The following is a 13,508-nucleotide window of genomic DNA, read 5'->3' on the forward strand; positions in this document are numbered from 1 at the left end:
TTGATTTGAATGCCCGCGGCACAAAACTTTTTATAACTTGGGATACTTATTTGCTTATAATCTTGTAAAAGAATTACATGTCTGTTATGCGTTCAGTTTCCCGGGTCGTATCAGGTTAAAGATTAATAGACACACCACTTAATATAATTCCGCCGCGAGACTTCTCTCGACCGACGATTACACTTTATTGAAATGCACTACGGGTGTACGCCTACACCCGTGTGCCAAGGTCGTGGCCATTCTTTGAATGATGCCAAGGATATCCGGGACATGGTCATTAAACCCCCAAAGGCGTTAAACAAACAAAACAGCATTTTTAAACGGGTTCTTTTGACAACACTTAACCACCGACCGGTTAAGGTCAATTACCCGACCAAGCGGTATTTTATATACCGTACCCCAAGCCCGTATAAGGGAAAATAAGTTAAACGTATTTACCTGAGCAAATTTATACAATTTATCCCAGCCGTATACCACCAAGCAAGTACGGATAGCTTTTACTGGGCTCCTAAATCTGGAACGAAGGTTTTTAATAACCTATTAGATTTCTAATGGATCTTTAATTAAGCCTAAGCTCAGACCGGTTAGTTTTAACAGAAGAACACGGTTCAAACGCATGACAAAGCGAAGACTGATTTAGAATGTGGTTTTGACCCGACAAGCTTGCATGCTTGTTTAATATGGGTAACTTAAACACATTCTGGAATTTGAGATAAAAACGATATGGTTTGACCCGTTTTGGCTAATATATGCAAACTAGTTACATACGCCGATCCGAACGCGAAAAGTGCGTAACGAGTAACCAAATGAACCATGAATAGGTTTCCTAAGTTACTATGCCCTAAATATGTTATGATATCAGCAGGATACCTTCCGTTATGCCCAAGACGAAATTAAACTCAAACTATGCCCTATAGGGGCATTTTGGTCATTTTAAAGTTTATAAAAGAGTTTAAATAATAACCTGAGGTACAGATCTGATTAAATCAGTAATTATACTTAATTTCATAAGTTATAACAGTAGGGTATCCTATATATGTGAAATTTATTAATTATAACCATACCATGCACCGTAGGGGCATTTTGGTAATTTCACATAGGCTTAAAAGGTCAAAACTGAAAACCCGAGTTTAAAACTTTTCCTTATTGTTAAAATATAAGGATTTACTAAATATATCAATAGGCATCAGCCCTTATATGTTTATAATAGTTATGATACATACTATGCGTTAAAACGCTTAAAAAGGCGATTTGGAGCCATTTCCGGGTTTTGTATAAAAAGCTGCTATTTTTAATATTCCAGAAGGCTCAAAATAATTTATTTAACATATTGGATCAGTAGAAAAAGGTTTGGGGTCAAAAGGATTTGTAAAACTCGTTTTATAGCCCAAAAGGGCAAAACCGGCAATTACCGAATCAAGCCTATAACCCTATGTTATGCTCAGCCTAATAATAAATAAAAATCTTTGAAAATTGGGTTTAGATAGGATATATGCTAATTACGCCGTTTAATTAATAAAAGGCTTTCTAATTACGCTATTGGGCATAACTTCTAATCTAGACCTCAAACTGATGTCAAATCTTAGGGACAAGTTTATAATTCAGTAGTGAAGGTTTCTATCCTTTCACATTTTCAAAAATGTCGTTTTAAGGTCAAAAGGGCATAACGGTCAACATTTAGGCTTTTTAACGGAAACAAGCATGAACTAGGATTTCTATGGAACCAAGTTGTATAACCTCGGAGGGTTATACTAACCTATAATATGGTCCTAATGGAATCCTAAGGCATATCTAAACTAAGCTAAATCGGGTCAGAACTGAAAGTCAAAGCAAAAGTTAGCTTTTGCGACTTTCGGTTCCGAACCGGGCCTATACTTAGAATTGTCGGGTTGAATCATGCTTAGGCATGTTCAACTAATATTTACCAAGTTATTAATGTGACCAAACTGATTTTATGACTTTAATTTAATAGTTATGCATTTTATTTAAAACTAACCCGTTTGACTTCCATTTGACCCGACAATTAACTAAGTAAACTTGGTAATTAGGAGGTGCCCTTTTTGAGGGTTTAACACCTACCTAATTACGGTCACGTAGCCACGTTTATTGCAAACAATGGCTTAACCGTTTAAAAGTCAAAGCGTTTATCGAAAACGCTTGACTTTTCGGTTTAACACGCTAAATAATTAAACTAGGCATGAAAGGGTACTTACAAGAGGTCCTATGAACTGAAGGAGGTTCTCAAAAAGAGTTCAAGACCCTCACAAATCAGAGATCATAGCAGATTTGAAGGAATGGTGTGAAAACAAAGGAAACCCATCTTCTATTTATACTTTTCGGGACCTCGTAGGATCGCGACAAGTGTTGGGGAGTTATATTCAGATTATTACAAGTGTAAAGTGGTTTTTATCATACAATGGGCAGCCCCTAGAGTCAAGTTTGTGAGTATGGCACCTTGTTTTAACAAAACCAGCAGCCAAAACATGTTTCTGCAGCTGTGCAGGTCACGCGGCCCGCGTAGGAGGCCCAAGAAGGCTTCGCGGCCCGCCTGGCAGCCCAGTTCAGCAATTAGGACTTTTAAAACATGCAATTTCAGTCCCTATGAGTACATAACTGCACATAACAGCCCTTTATAAACCCGTACATCTTATAAAAAGTCATATTCAGTCCCTCTGACATCTGAATCAGATGGTTACAGGTCTGAAACAACTTTTGAAGGCTGTTAAGATCAGAAACAGTTTGCTGAATTACAGTTTCAGTCCCCGCATATGTTAAAAAGGCTTTTCTGATGCGAATAAGGTCCGTTAATCTCATTTCAAGGCTCTACTAAGATGCCTACACATTGAGGATATAAAACATGCTCAAAAACATGTCGGATGTCGGTTCGTTTGGCCGAACGGTCACGTTGTTCGTCTAATTACGACGAAACACGAACGGACGCTAAAAATGGTCCGAATTACGCGATGAGTGGAATTTTATCATGCCACACACTAAAATAAAATATTTTAGTGCTTACATAAATTTTTGGGTGTCCGGGGATATTCAGAATGCGAGATATGCGCAAGAGTGCAAACTTGTGCACTTTTTGACACTTTTAGTCCCTGCATGACATAAAAGTTTATTTTTGCGCACCAAACACCTCTAAGCCTATATCTAAGCTATATAAAGGATAAATAGGGTATGTTTAACTCATGGACATATTCCGGAAGGTCCGTTATCAAACGATTCGACCTACATTTGCAGTTTGACGCAATTAGTCCCTTAATTGCGCAAAGTAGCGCGAAATGCCGTTTAATGATATCTAAGCCTTCCATGGCCCATAATAATCATTCCCAAGCATATATTTAAATATTACTACACTCCCATTTGCTTAAATAGTCACCGAAGGGCGTATATTCAAAAGTTGGCGCTTTAGGCCCCTCTATTGCGCAAACTTGCGCATTTCATCATTTATTAGCATTGAAGCCTCATCTAATCCATATTAGGCACCCTTGAAAGTATTATTAAACATCACGATGCTTTGGGTTCGCTAAAAGGTCATTCAGAGGTATAATTAAACATATTGACACTTTTAGCCCCTCTAACTTGCAAAGTTGCGCGTAACTTTACTTATAGGTATAAAAACCTTAGATGGCCAATAATTGGCATTCCCGAGAGTATAATAAAATACCATGAAGCTCCCGGTTGGTTAAAAGGTCACTCAGAGGTAAGAATTAACATATTGACGCTTTTAACCCTTTATTGCGCAAACTTTCAATTAATTACGCAAACGGCTATACTTAATCATCAAGTGGCACATTTGTGAATATAAACATCCTAAGAGGTTATTTAAAAACTTATTTTAGGTATGCTAACACGTTCAGTCCTTTTATAATCAAAGTTTTCGATTTTTCGAAAAATTAGTCCCTAAATTTCACTGTTTGACTTTATTAGGGTTTATTACACGTGTCAATACATCATTGGACGTGATTTTACGAGGTGTTACATCAGTCCACACAATGTCACACATATGTCTTTTGAAGTCTTCATTGTTACACAACTCGTGTCCCACCTATTAAAAAAAGGATTGGAATGAACATAAATCAGAAATCTTTATAATTATTCACGCTTTCTGTAAAACAAAAAAAACAGAGTGTAGTTGTAATCACACATGATGAACTTTTAATGCATATAAAAATCAGAAATCTTTATAGTTATTACGCATGTGTTAATTGTAATCACGCATGTTGTAGTTGTGTCTAACCTTATCGACAACTTTCTTCATTATGTGCCACATACATAATCTGTGCCTACTCTTATCGAACACAACCTTGATAGCTTGTTTCATCGTCGGGTCCTAACCAGTGACGACCACCTTAGGTTGCTTACCAAATAAGTCCAAAAATGATTGTAACAGCCATTTGTATGATTCAATGCTTTCGAATGCTAGCAACCCAGCTCCAAGCGTCACATTCCGACAGTGGTTATCAATACCAGTAAAGGGTAGAAAAACCATCTTATACCTTCAAATGATGAAATAAATTGAATAAAAAAACAACAAAATTATACAAAAAAAAAATTAAAAGTTAAAACATTATAGTGAAGACTAACTTGTTGGTTTTGAACGTAGCATCAAACGATATGACATCTCCAAACTCAGCATAGTTACGTTTGCACAAACCATCGGCCCAGAACAGGCCAGTTAATCACTTGTTTTCATCAACTGAATGTACAAATGAATAATCAACCATAAACTACTTTTTATCGGTCAACATATTGATAACCATATCTGCATCATACTCTCCTATATAGCTATGTATCCTAGCTCTAAAATTCTTGTAGTCATCTTTAGTTGCGCCAACATTTTCAAAACCTCTGTATCTTTGTCTCGTTATATTGAAGGCTTTCACTGGCCCACGATTTAATGTACCAAGGTCCCATATCATCTCTTCTTGTGTTTCAGAAAGATGCCTATAAGTCTGTAATAAATGCATATCTTTAGGGCAGACAAATGAATGATATGCGCTTGAACAAACTTATCAACCTTATACAACACCCCATCCGTCGAACAAAGCTTAATTTGTGCTTTACACCCGGTTCGAATAGTCAGTCTGTTCCTACTTTTATACGGCTTAGACCACTTCGAATAAGGATCATCAAAAGCCAGTGGTTTATGCCCCTCCTTTGAACACACAAAGTATTTAGTCTTGATAATACCACCACTATGATGTTCACCTCCTTTTCGAGCAGAGAACCCTGCCTTCTTGGCATATGTCCGATAAAAAACATATGCTTGCTCTATGGAACTAAATTCCATTCCTATAACGGGAATACATGATGAAGCTACCTCAGGAATGTACAATCTTTCCTCTGCACATTTTGAAATGACAAAAAAAAAAACATGAGCTCTAAAACAAGACAAAAAGTCACTCATTTAGGAACCAAAAAAAATAAATAAAGTAAATCACGCATGTAAACATCAATAATAACGCATGTTAAAAAAAACCAGCCAGGGCTATACATCAATAGTAATAACGCATGTTAACATCAATAATAACGCATGTTTGGTTGAACTACACAGGCCTCCTACACTATACAGCTTATAAACATGCGTGATTTATAACACAATGATTTCAAAATACTAATTATCAAATAACGATACACGATTAAAATACAAAACATCAGACAACGATAATTACGTTGATTTATAGCAAATTAAAACGATTAATTGACGACTTACTGGTCTGCTCGTCTAATAAAACGTGGTTGTCTGATGTCGGATTCCTCAAATGCTTAGCAGCATCATGAACGGCATGGACTTCAGCATCTTCAATTTCAATATCATCTGTGTTTGGTGCGTTACTGCTCTGTGGATCCATTTCAAACAATAAGTGATCATAACCCTAATCGCACACCTATAGCCGATAATTTGATACTTTAAAAAATGGAAAATATTTGAAACTTATTTGAATTGTAATTACTGGGATGCAGGGGATAACGAACTCGCGTTGTTCTCTTGATGTTAGTAAATGTCTGAATTGCCCTGCATCAATAATGATAAATGTCTAATTTGCCCTTAATGAGAAATCTTAATCCGGGCCACGCGTCTAAATCTCCTTGTCGCGTACATGAAGTATGATAATAGGTTTTGTACATTACACTTCATATATATATATATATATATATATATATATATATATATATATATAGGGGAAAGATAAATCGAAAACCCACTTGAGTTGAGAAAAACCAAATAAACCCTATGTAACATTTTTATTTTTTTCTAAAAAAAATAGGGAATGTAATATAAATGTACACCGACCTATTTATGGAAAAAAAATGAAAAAAACGCTTACGAATTTTTTTTAAAAAAATGTTGAAAATTTGCATGTTACATTTTTTTTGGACATATATATTATGTAACCTGAAATTTGTAACATTTTTAAAAAAAAAAAAAAACTAATTGGTGTTTTTTTGTGTTTCTTTTTTAAAAATGTTCAAATATATGTATATTACATTTTCCTATTTTTTTTAGAAATGTTTCTTGAGTTTACATAGATTTTTTACGAAGGTTTTCTGAGTTTTCTCAACTCAAGTGGGTTTTCGATTTATCCTTCCCCTATATATATATATATATATATATATATATAGGGTAAGGTTATTAAAAAAAAGTTAAAAATGTGAGAAGTGTGAGAAAATATTGTGGAGATGACATGTGTCCTCGATCTAAATTAATTCAAAAGGGTAAACAAGTAATTTTATCATTGATTCAATTAATTCAAACCTTCCATAACCGCCACCTTATTTATAGGAACATGATTTTTCTAAAAGATCTCTATGAAAACACTACGAATAACACTGCAACCACCATTCAGCACATATATAACACCATTCAATAATTATATAACATCATTCAATAAGTATATAACATCATTCTATAAGTATATAACACCATTTTAAAGATCTCTATAAAAACACTACGATAACACTGCAAATCACCATTCCACCACATATATAACACCATTCAGTAATTATATAACACAATTCAATATATATGTATATGGTGGGGTTCTAGAGTGAACATTAGTGTTTTTGTAAACTGAGTGAACAAATCTTGCCATTGACTTACATCATCAAATCATAAAATACACTAATCTCAAATCTTTGCCATTGATTTACACTTGTGTATTGATAATTAAGGGCTATAATTAGTTCATTAGTGTTCACAATCAAAGTGTTGTTCACAAATAAACCTAATCCTATATATATGGTTCAATTTAAAATGAGAGATACTAGGAGAATAAGAGAATTTATAATGTTAGAGGAGAAATATTAGGAAAAAAAAATTGGAAATTTGAGACCGTTGATATTAAAGTCTTACATATAAAATTTTACAAATATTAACCTACATTAACTAAAATTAGGTTAATATTTCATTCTATTTACAACTACACTAACTAAAATTAGGTTAATATTTCATTCTATTTACAATATTGTAACTAATGTATCATAACCATTGATTACAATAAATCTATGATTAAACTTTTTTCATTTTTGTTCTCACACTCAAATGTCTTCTCAAAAGATCCCTCCTTCGAAAGTATTACTTTAGAAGAAACTTAATATGAGAAGAAACAGCATAAAAGTAAAACAATAAATAGTTTATAACTCCTATCATTAATTATTTACTCTTTCATTAATCAGGCAAAAACACTTTATGCTAAATATTTCAAAATTGATCCTACATATATCGAAATTTATCGTACATATATCCTACACATATCAAAATTTATCCTACATCTTCTGATATCGAAAATTGTTATACACCATAAATTAGGTTGTCTGGATATAGTATATTTTAAAAAGGAGTTATGGGTTTAATTAGTTAGCTAATTTAAGGGAATACAATAAATTAATTATTGTAAATTTACCTGTATGTTTTACAGTAAAATATTAAATAAACATACTAAATGAAGTATTTCTATTTGTTTAAAATTTATTCTTTCTATTCTTACAAAAAATTCTTCTTATTTAAATCCTCCGATATGTGTATGTGTATGTATATATAAGGAGTGCTCCTTGTAAATCACTTCAAAGTTTACTCTTCTTTCAAGTTTTCTCAGTTTTGGTTATTCTAATAACACAACTTCGAACATCGATATCATTTATCTTAGCTATTTATTGAGTGTGATTTGGTTCGTTGCAAACATCTCACAGGATAGAACACAAACCTAGAAATAATTATCGATATAACTAAAATATAATGTCCAAATTTAGTGGGGGGAAACCTTTTAACTAATATTTTCCTAACGAGAGTCATGTTTGAACATATTTTCGAAAGTCAGTGTAAGAGATGCCTAAATCTAAAGTCGGTATAAATGAGAAGGCATGTAGCCTAGAAATATTAGGGTGTGACAGAAAGATGTTTCTTCGTATAATGTTAACTATTCAAGTCTCACGATAAACAAAGATGTAAATTTAATAATAGGATTAAAGGTTTGTAAATTAGCCGATAAGTAAATAAATGAATGGATATACACTTTGTATAAGATAAATAAATAAATGAATGGATATACACTTTGTATAAAATTACCATGAAGTTGTGAAAGTGTGGTTAAATGACTATTCCTTAACCACCCTACACATTAGATTTAGACCAATAAAGGTTTATCTAACTTTTTAGCATCATAAACTTTAAATTTTGACTTAACCATATTTTAAAAATATAAATTTAAGTATTTTGTACGAGTATGGACTATTGAACTAGATGTCTTTAACTTGAAATACGCAATCCTAAAGTATTCATATAATTAAATTGTTTTTATCTTGAGTGACCCATTGATTGTTCAATTAATAATAAAAATAAAAAGCAGAATAATGCGGTTGATCGAAGCCATAAAAATATGAGAATGTTGATGTATTATTCCTTTCTATAGAATCCAAGAATTGGTGCGGGTCCCTACGCCGACCAAACCAATTATTCCTTGTACTCTTTACCATCGATCAAAGATCTCAACAATATCGTGATCTCCTTATAAGATTGCAGAATTACAATCTTTAACAATCCATGTTATATCGATGATCTTATGACTAATTAATTATTATATATTAAAATACTAAAAAGGATAGAAAAATGTTATTTTAAGCAGTTTTAAAGAACCTTTGATGGGTTTTAAATGAATAAATAACTAAAATTATAAGTTGGGACTGGGGGTCACGCATTCATCATGGTAACATCATGATATGATCATATAATTTTATAGTATTGAATTAGGTTATCATTTTACTTATATTATTATTAATCATTGGATTGACATAAAAGTTATATTAAAATAGCGAATATGATGTTTGTACCTAATTTTAGATGTAAAATCTCGTTAAACTACGTTTCTTAGTTCATTTATATCAAAACAACTATATGTTAGTTAAATATCTAGAAAGTAGGGGCTTGTGAAATTGTACTCATCAATCACCATTACACAAAATTAAAACATTGTAAACGATATAAACTTTGATGTGGGGAGTAAAATTAGCATAAATAGTTTGCAAGTATATGTATCAATTTATATCTATATCTTCTATACTACATAATAAAAAAACCAATGAAAGGACACGTGTCATTCACCGAAACCATCTATTTTTTATAGACAATTAATATCAGATAATTATAAAATTATATTTAATATAAATTTAAACAATTCGTATAGGAGATAATCTAATATTTTAAAATATTTATCAGATTTCAAAATTATTTATCTTGAAATTAACAAAAGATGTACGCTAAATATAAATTAATATAATGTAAATGATTTATTTATTGTATTAAACTAAAGTAGTTAATGGTAGAACCTATCTCAAAAATGTTTATAAGAGGTAAACAAAAATATTAATCAATGTTTATTATTTCTATACTTTTATTTTCGTGTTCAACTCTGAACTCAAATCGTGAAAAATGTTGTGTTTAAAAATACAACATTTTTTATTATTTAATATATAAAATTACATTTATTCAACCCATGTAATAAACGAGATTTTTAAATATATATTGTTTTATTATTTGATATATAAAATTACATTTATTCAACCCGTGTAATAAACGAGATTTTTAAAGATATATATATATATAGGTAAAGAGTAGGGTACAAATCTCCTTATCGTACATTATGTACGCGCTACCCCACAGCCATACACGTGTCCTGATTCAATTTAAGTAAATAAGGGTATATCAGACATTCTATTCCAACATCAGAGGGCTAATCATGGAATTCCGTCAACTATAAGCAGATATGGAGTTCGTTTCGTAACCGTCCCATTTAATTATTCTTTCGTATCAATTCGATTTGTAGTTTTTTTTATTGATTCCTCACAGAACCGCGATTTTCGAAAATGCTTGATTCGTCATTTAGGATTCATCAATAGTTTATTAGGTTGAGTTCTGGGTTTTATTTGATTTGAATCTTTTTTTTATTTTATTAGATTGCAATGAGGGTTGAAGATAAGTGTTTCTGGTTTTACTTGTTGGGTTACCATATCGCATGTGTTGTTTGATATATCGCATGTGGTGTTTTAACATAGTCCAGATAGTTAAGAATGGATCCTTTGCATAATTTCGCATGTTTTAAAATAGACATTTCGCACACAATGAAGATTAATATTTAATTTCGCATGTTTAAGTTCGAGATTTCGCAAACCTTAAAGTATTTATCCAACTGTAGCTATTTATTTCGCACGCTTTAATAATAATTATTTTTATTTTCACAGTGTGTTTCAATAATTGAAATCAAATAATTCAGTTCAATAATTGATTTCAATAATTCATATCAATAATTTTTCTTTTATTATATATTTTATGTTTTTATCACTATTGCAAACATCCAATTAAAAAATGGTAGATCTACCAACATCTTCTTCTTCTGAACCAAGTATCAAGCAGGCTTTGAGGAAGAGGATTCAGCAACAAATTCAAGAGGATCAATCATGTCAAGAGATGTTGGAGGCCAACATTTATCGTGTAACAGAAAACATGAAGAGGAGACAAGAAATTCTAAACTTGCTATCTCAGATGCAAGTGAGTAATCTTAAAGAAATTGCTGTCATGTTTATGGTGGATTTGGGTGAGAGGGATGAGAAACAGTTGAAAGAGTTGGCTGATGCAATAACTGTATTAAGATGCTCGATGAAGATGAAAATGGAGTTTCGTTCATCTTTTGAATGAACTTTTGTTTATTTTTGGTGCATGTTCCAATAAATTCGCATGTTGTGTTATGTAATAGACTTGTATTTCGCAAATTTTAATAATTCAATGTCAAGCTTGCGATTTTAAACATAATATATGCGAAATTAAAAATACTAATGCGAAATTAAAAACACTAATATATGCGAAATTAAAAACACTAACAAGTTTAAATATTTAACATAAATCCATCATCAATCAAGTTTACTTTGGCTTTCCAAAATATCTACTCATCCTATCTGGGATTATCGTATCCAAATCTTTCATATACCTCTCTTTGTCTGGCCTTTTATCGAAAGCATTTGCCTTTTTAATTATTTCTTGACGATGCATATTGTGTTCGGATAGAATGATTTTACTGAGATATCTGTGCCTTAGAAGATGAAGTTGTGAATTCTGTCTATTGTTTACTTCATCTTCTTTCACAACCCAGTCACCCATGGTTTTTGGTCTCCTTTGTATGTTTCCATGTGACGCATCGTAAACACTCCACAGTCTACGCCGTTATTCTTCGTCCTCCAATCCATTTCTTTTCTTTCTATAACTGAGTTTGCAAGTTCTTTTATAGCCGGTGTTGGTTTTAAAGCCTTTTCTAGGTATAAAACCAATACCCTTCTCTGTAACATAGCAACATTGTGTTAGTAGCTTTTTACATAAAATATAACATGTATATGAATAAGTTTTTCTATTACCAGTGTGTCTGGAAGCCCCTTGTATCTATCCTTAAACTCTTGTTTAGCTGCTGAATTGTCAATTAGCTCAATTTTGCCAGATTTCAAGTTGAAGCACAAGACATAGAAGTGGTCACCTTGAAGTACCGGAATAAACACCAGTTCAACCGAATCAAGTTTTTTTACCTCATATCTCAGTAATATGTCTTCAAAATTTGAGGCAAATATTTTTAGTCTTTGGTTGTCTGTGTATTTCTCCTCGTCGTAAAAGATATTCGGTTGTATGTTATGTAATTAGAATCAAAGTTATGCAATCAATGTATTTTTTTCACATACAAATAGTATATATACCACATGCGAAATTTCAACAGTATGAGAAATTTTGTTTCACAAGAAAACTTTCTATACTACATGCGATTTAGATACAATTAGTGTGCGAAATCATTGAACATGCATTTACTGTCATAATTTCAAATGCAAAAATCTATATGAAAACATACCATCATTGTGCTAAACAAGAAGAGTCTGTATGGTGATGATTTTTTATCCCTCTTCTTCTCTTCAAGGTTTAGGACATCCACAAATGCATCTATTCCGTTCGATGCTACGTATTGACCCCTGTAGAAGCTTTCAAATATAGCTTTGAATGTGGCAACCTCAGTTTTTGATCGGTAAAATTCGTCTCTGACAGTCATAAAATAAATAATTAGTATTTGTTGTGTGTATATATTTTTAGATGTTTGTTAGTTGATATAAGTTTTTTTACTTACTGCAGGCCTGCAAATGTAGCAAATGTATACCGAAACACACACAATTCTTGAGTCAATAGTGCTTCGTGCATGTTTACCACTCGGTAGCAGTAAGGGGAACAAAATTTGTCTCCAAGCTCTGCACATCTTTTCTCAGCTCGGATTTTGGCTTGTTCTATTGTCTTATAAAGCAGTTCATTTAACCCTTTTGGTATAACTTGTTTTGGAACTTCCTTTGGCTTTGAGTTTTTTCTCCCCTTAGTTGGTTTTTTTTCTTTATCTTCTTCCAAGCTGGGTCCCAGGCTCAAAACCAACTCAACTGAATGCAATTCTTCAGCCATTACCTGAGGGCATTCAACTTCCTTTTCCTTCTCAACTTCTATTTCCGTATTGGGTTGTTGAGGGTCTTTTTCTGGCACTTTTTCTTGAACTTTTTGTTGAATGTTTTGTGTAGATTCTGCCAAGTTCACTGTTTCTTCGATAACAGTTTCGTTTTCACCAGTTTCTGCATGCCAGAGTAATTTAAGAAATACAATTATTTGTGATTTTTAATTTTTTTCCTAACATAAAGTGCTTTCTTACCCTTGGCAGGTGTTTGGTAAGCGTATACACCCGGTTCCACAGTTTGAATGTTTGCAATAAGGGTGTCTGTGACTCCTCCATCATCTGGTTGCAGTATACCTATAGATACAAATTATTTTATTTAATACAGTAGAATCAAAATCACAGGGGTATACATGACATCGTGTGCGAAATCAAATCTGAAGTGTTTTGACAGAATCGCATGTGTTTTTCATAGGTTTCGCATGTGCATAAATTTTAGTGATTTTTTACATGATTTCGCATGTGTAAATATTGAGTTCGCATGTTTTACCT

This window comes from Helianthus annuus, chromosome 17, assembly GCF_002127325.2.
Source record: "Helianthus annuus cultivar XRQ/B chromosome 17, HanXRQr2.0-SUNRISE, whole genome shotgun sequence".
Classification (NCBI taxonomy): domain Eukaryota; kingdom Viridiplantae; phylum Streptophyta; class Magnoliopsida; order Asterales; family Asteraceae; genus Helianthus; species Helianthus annuus.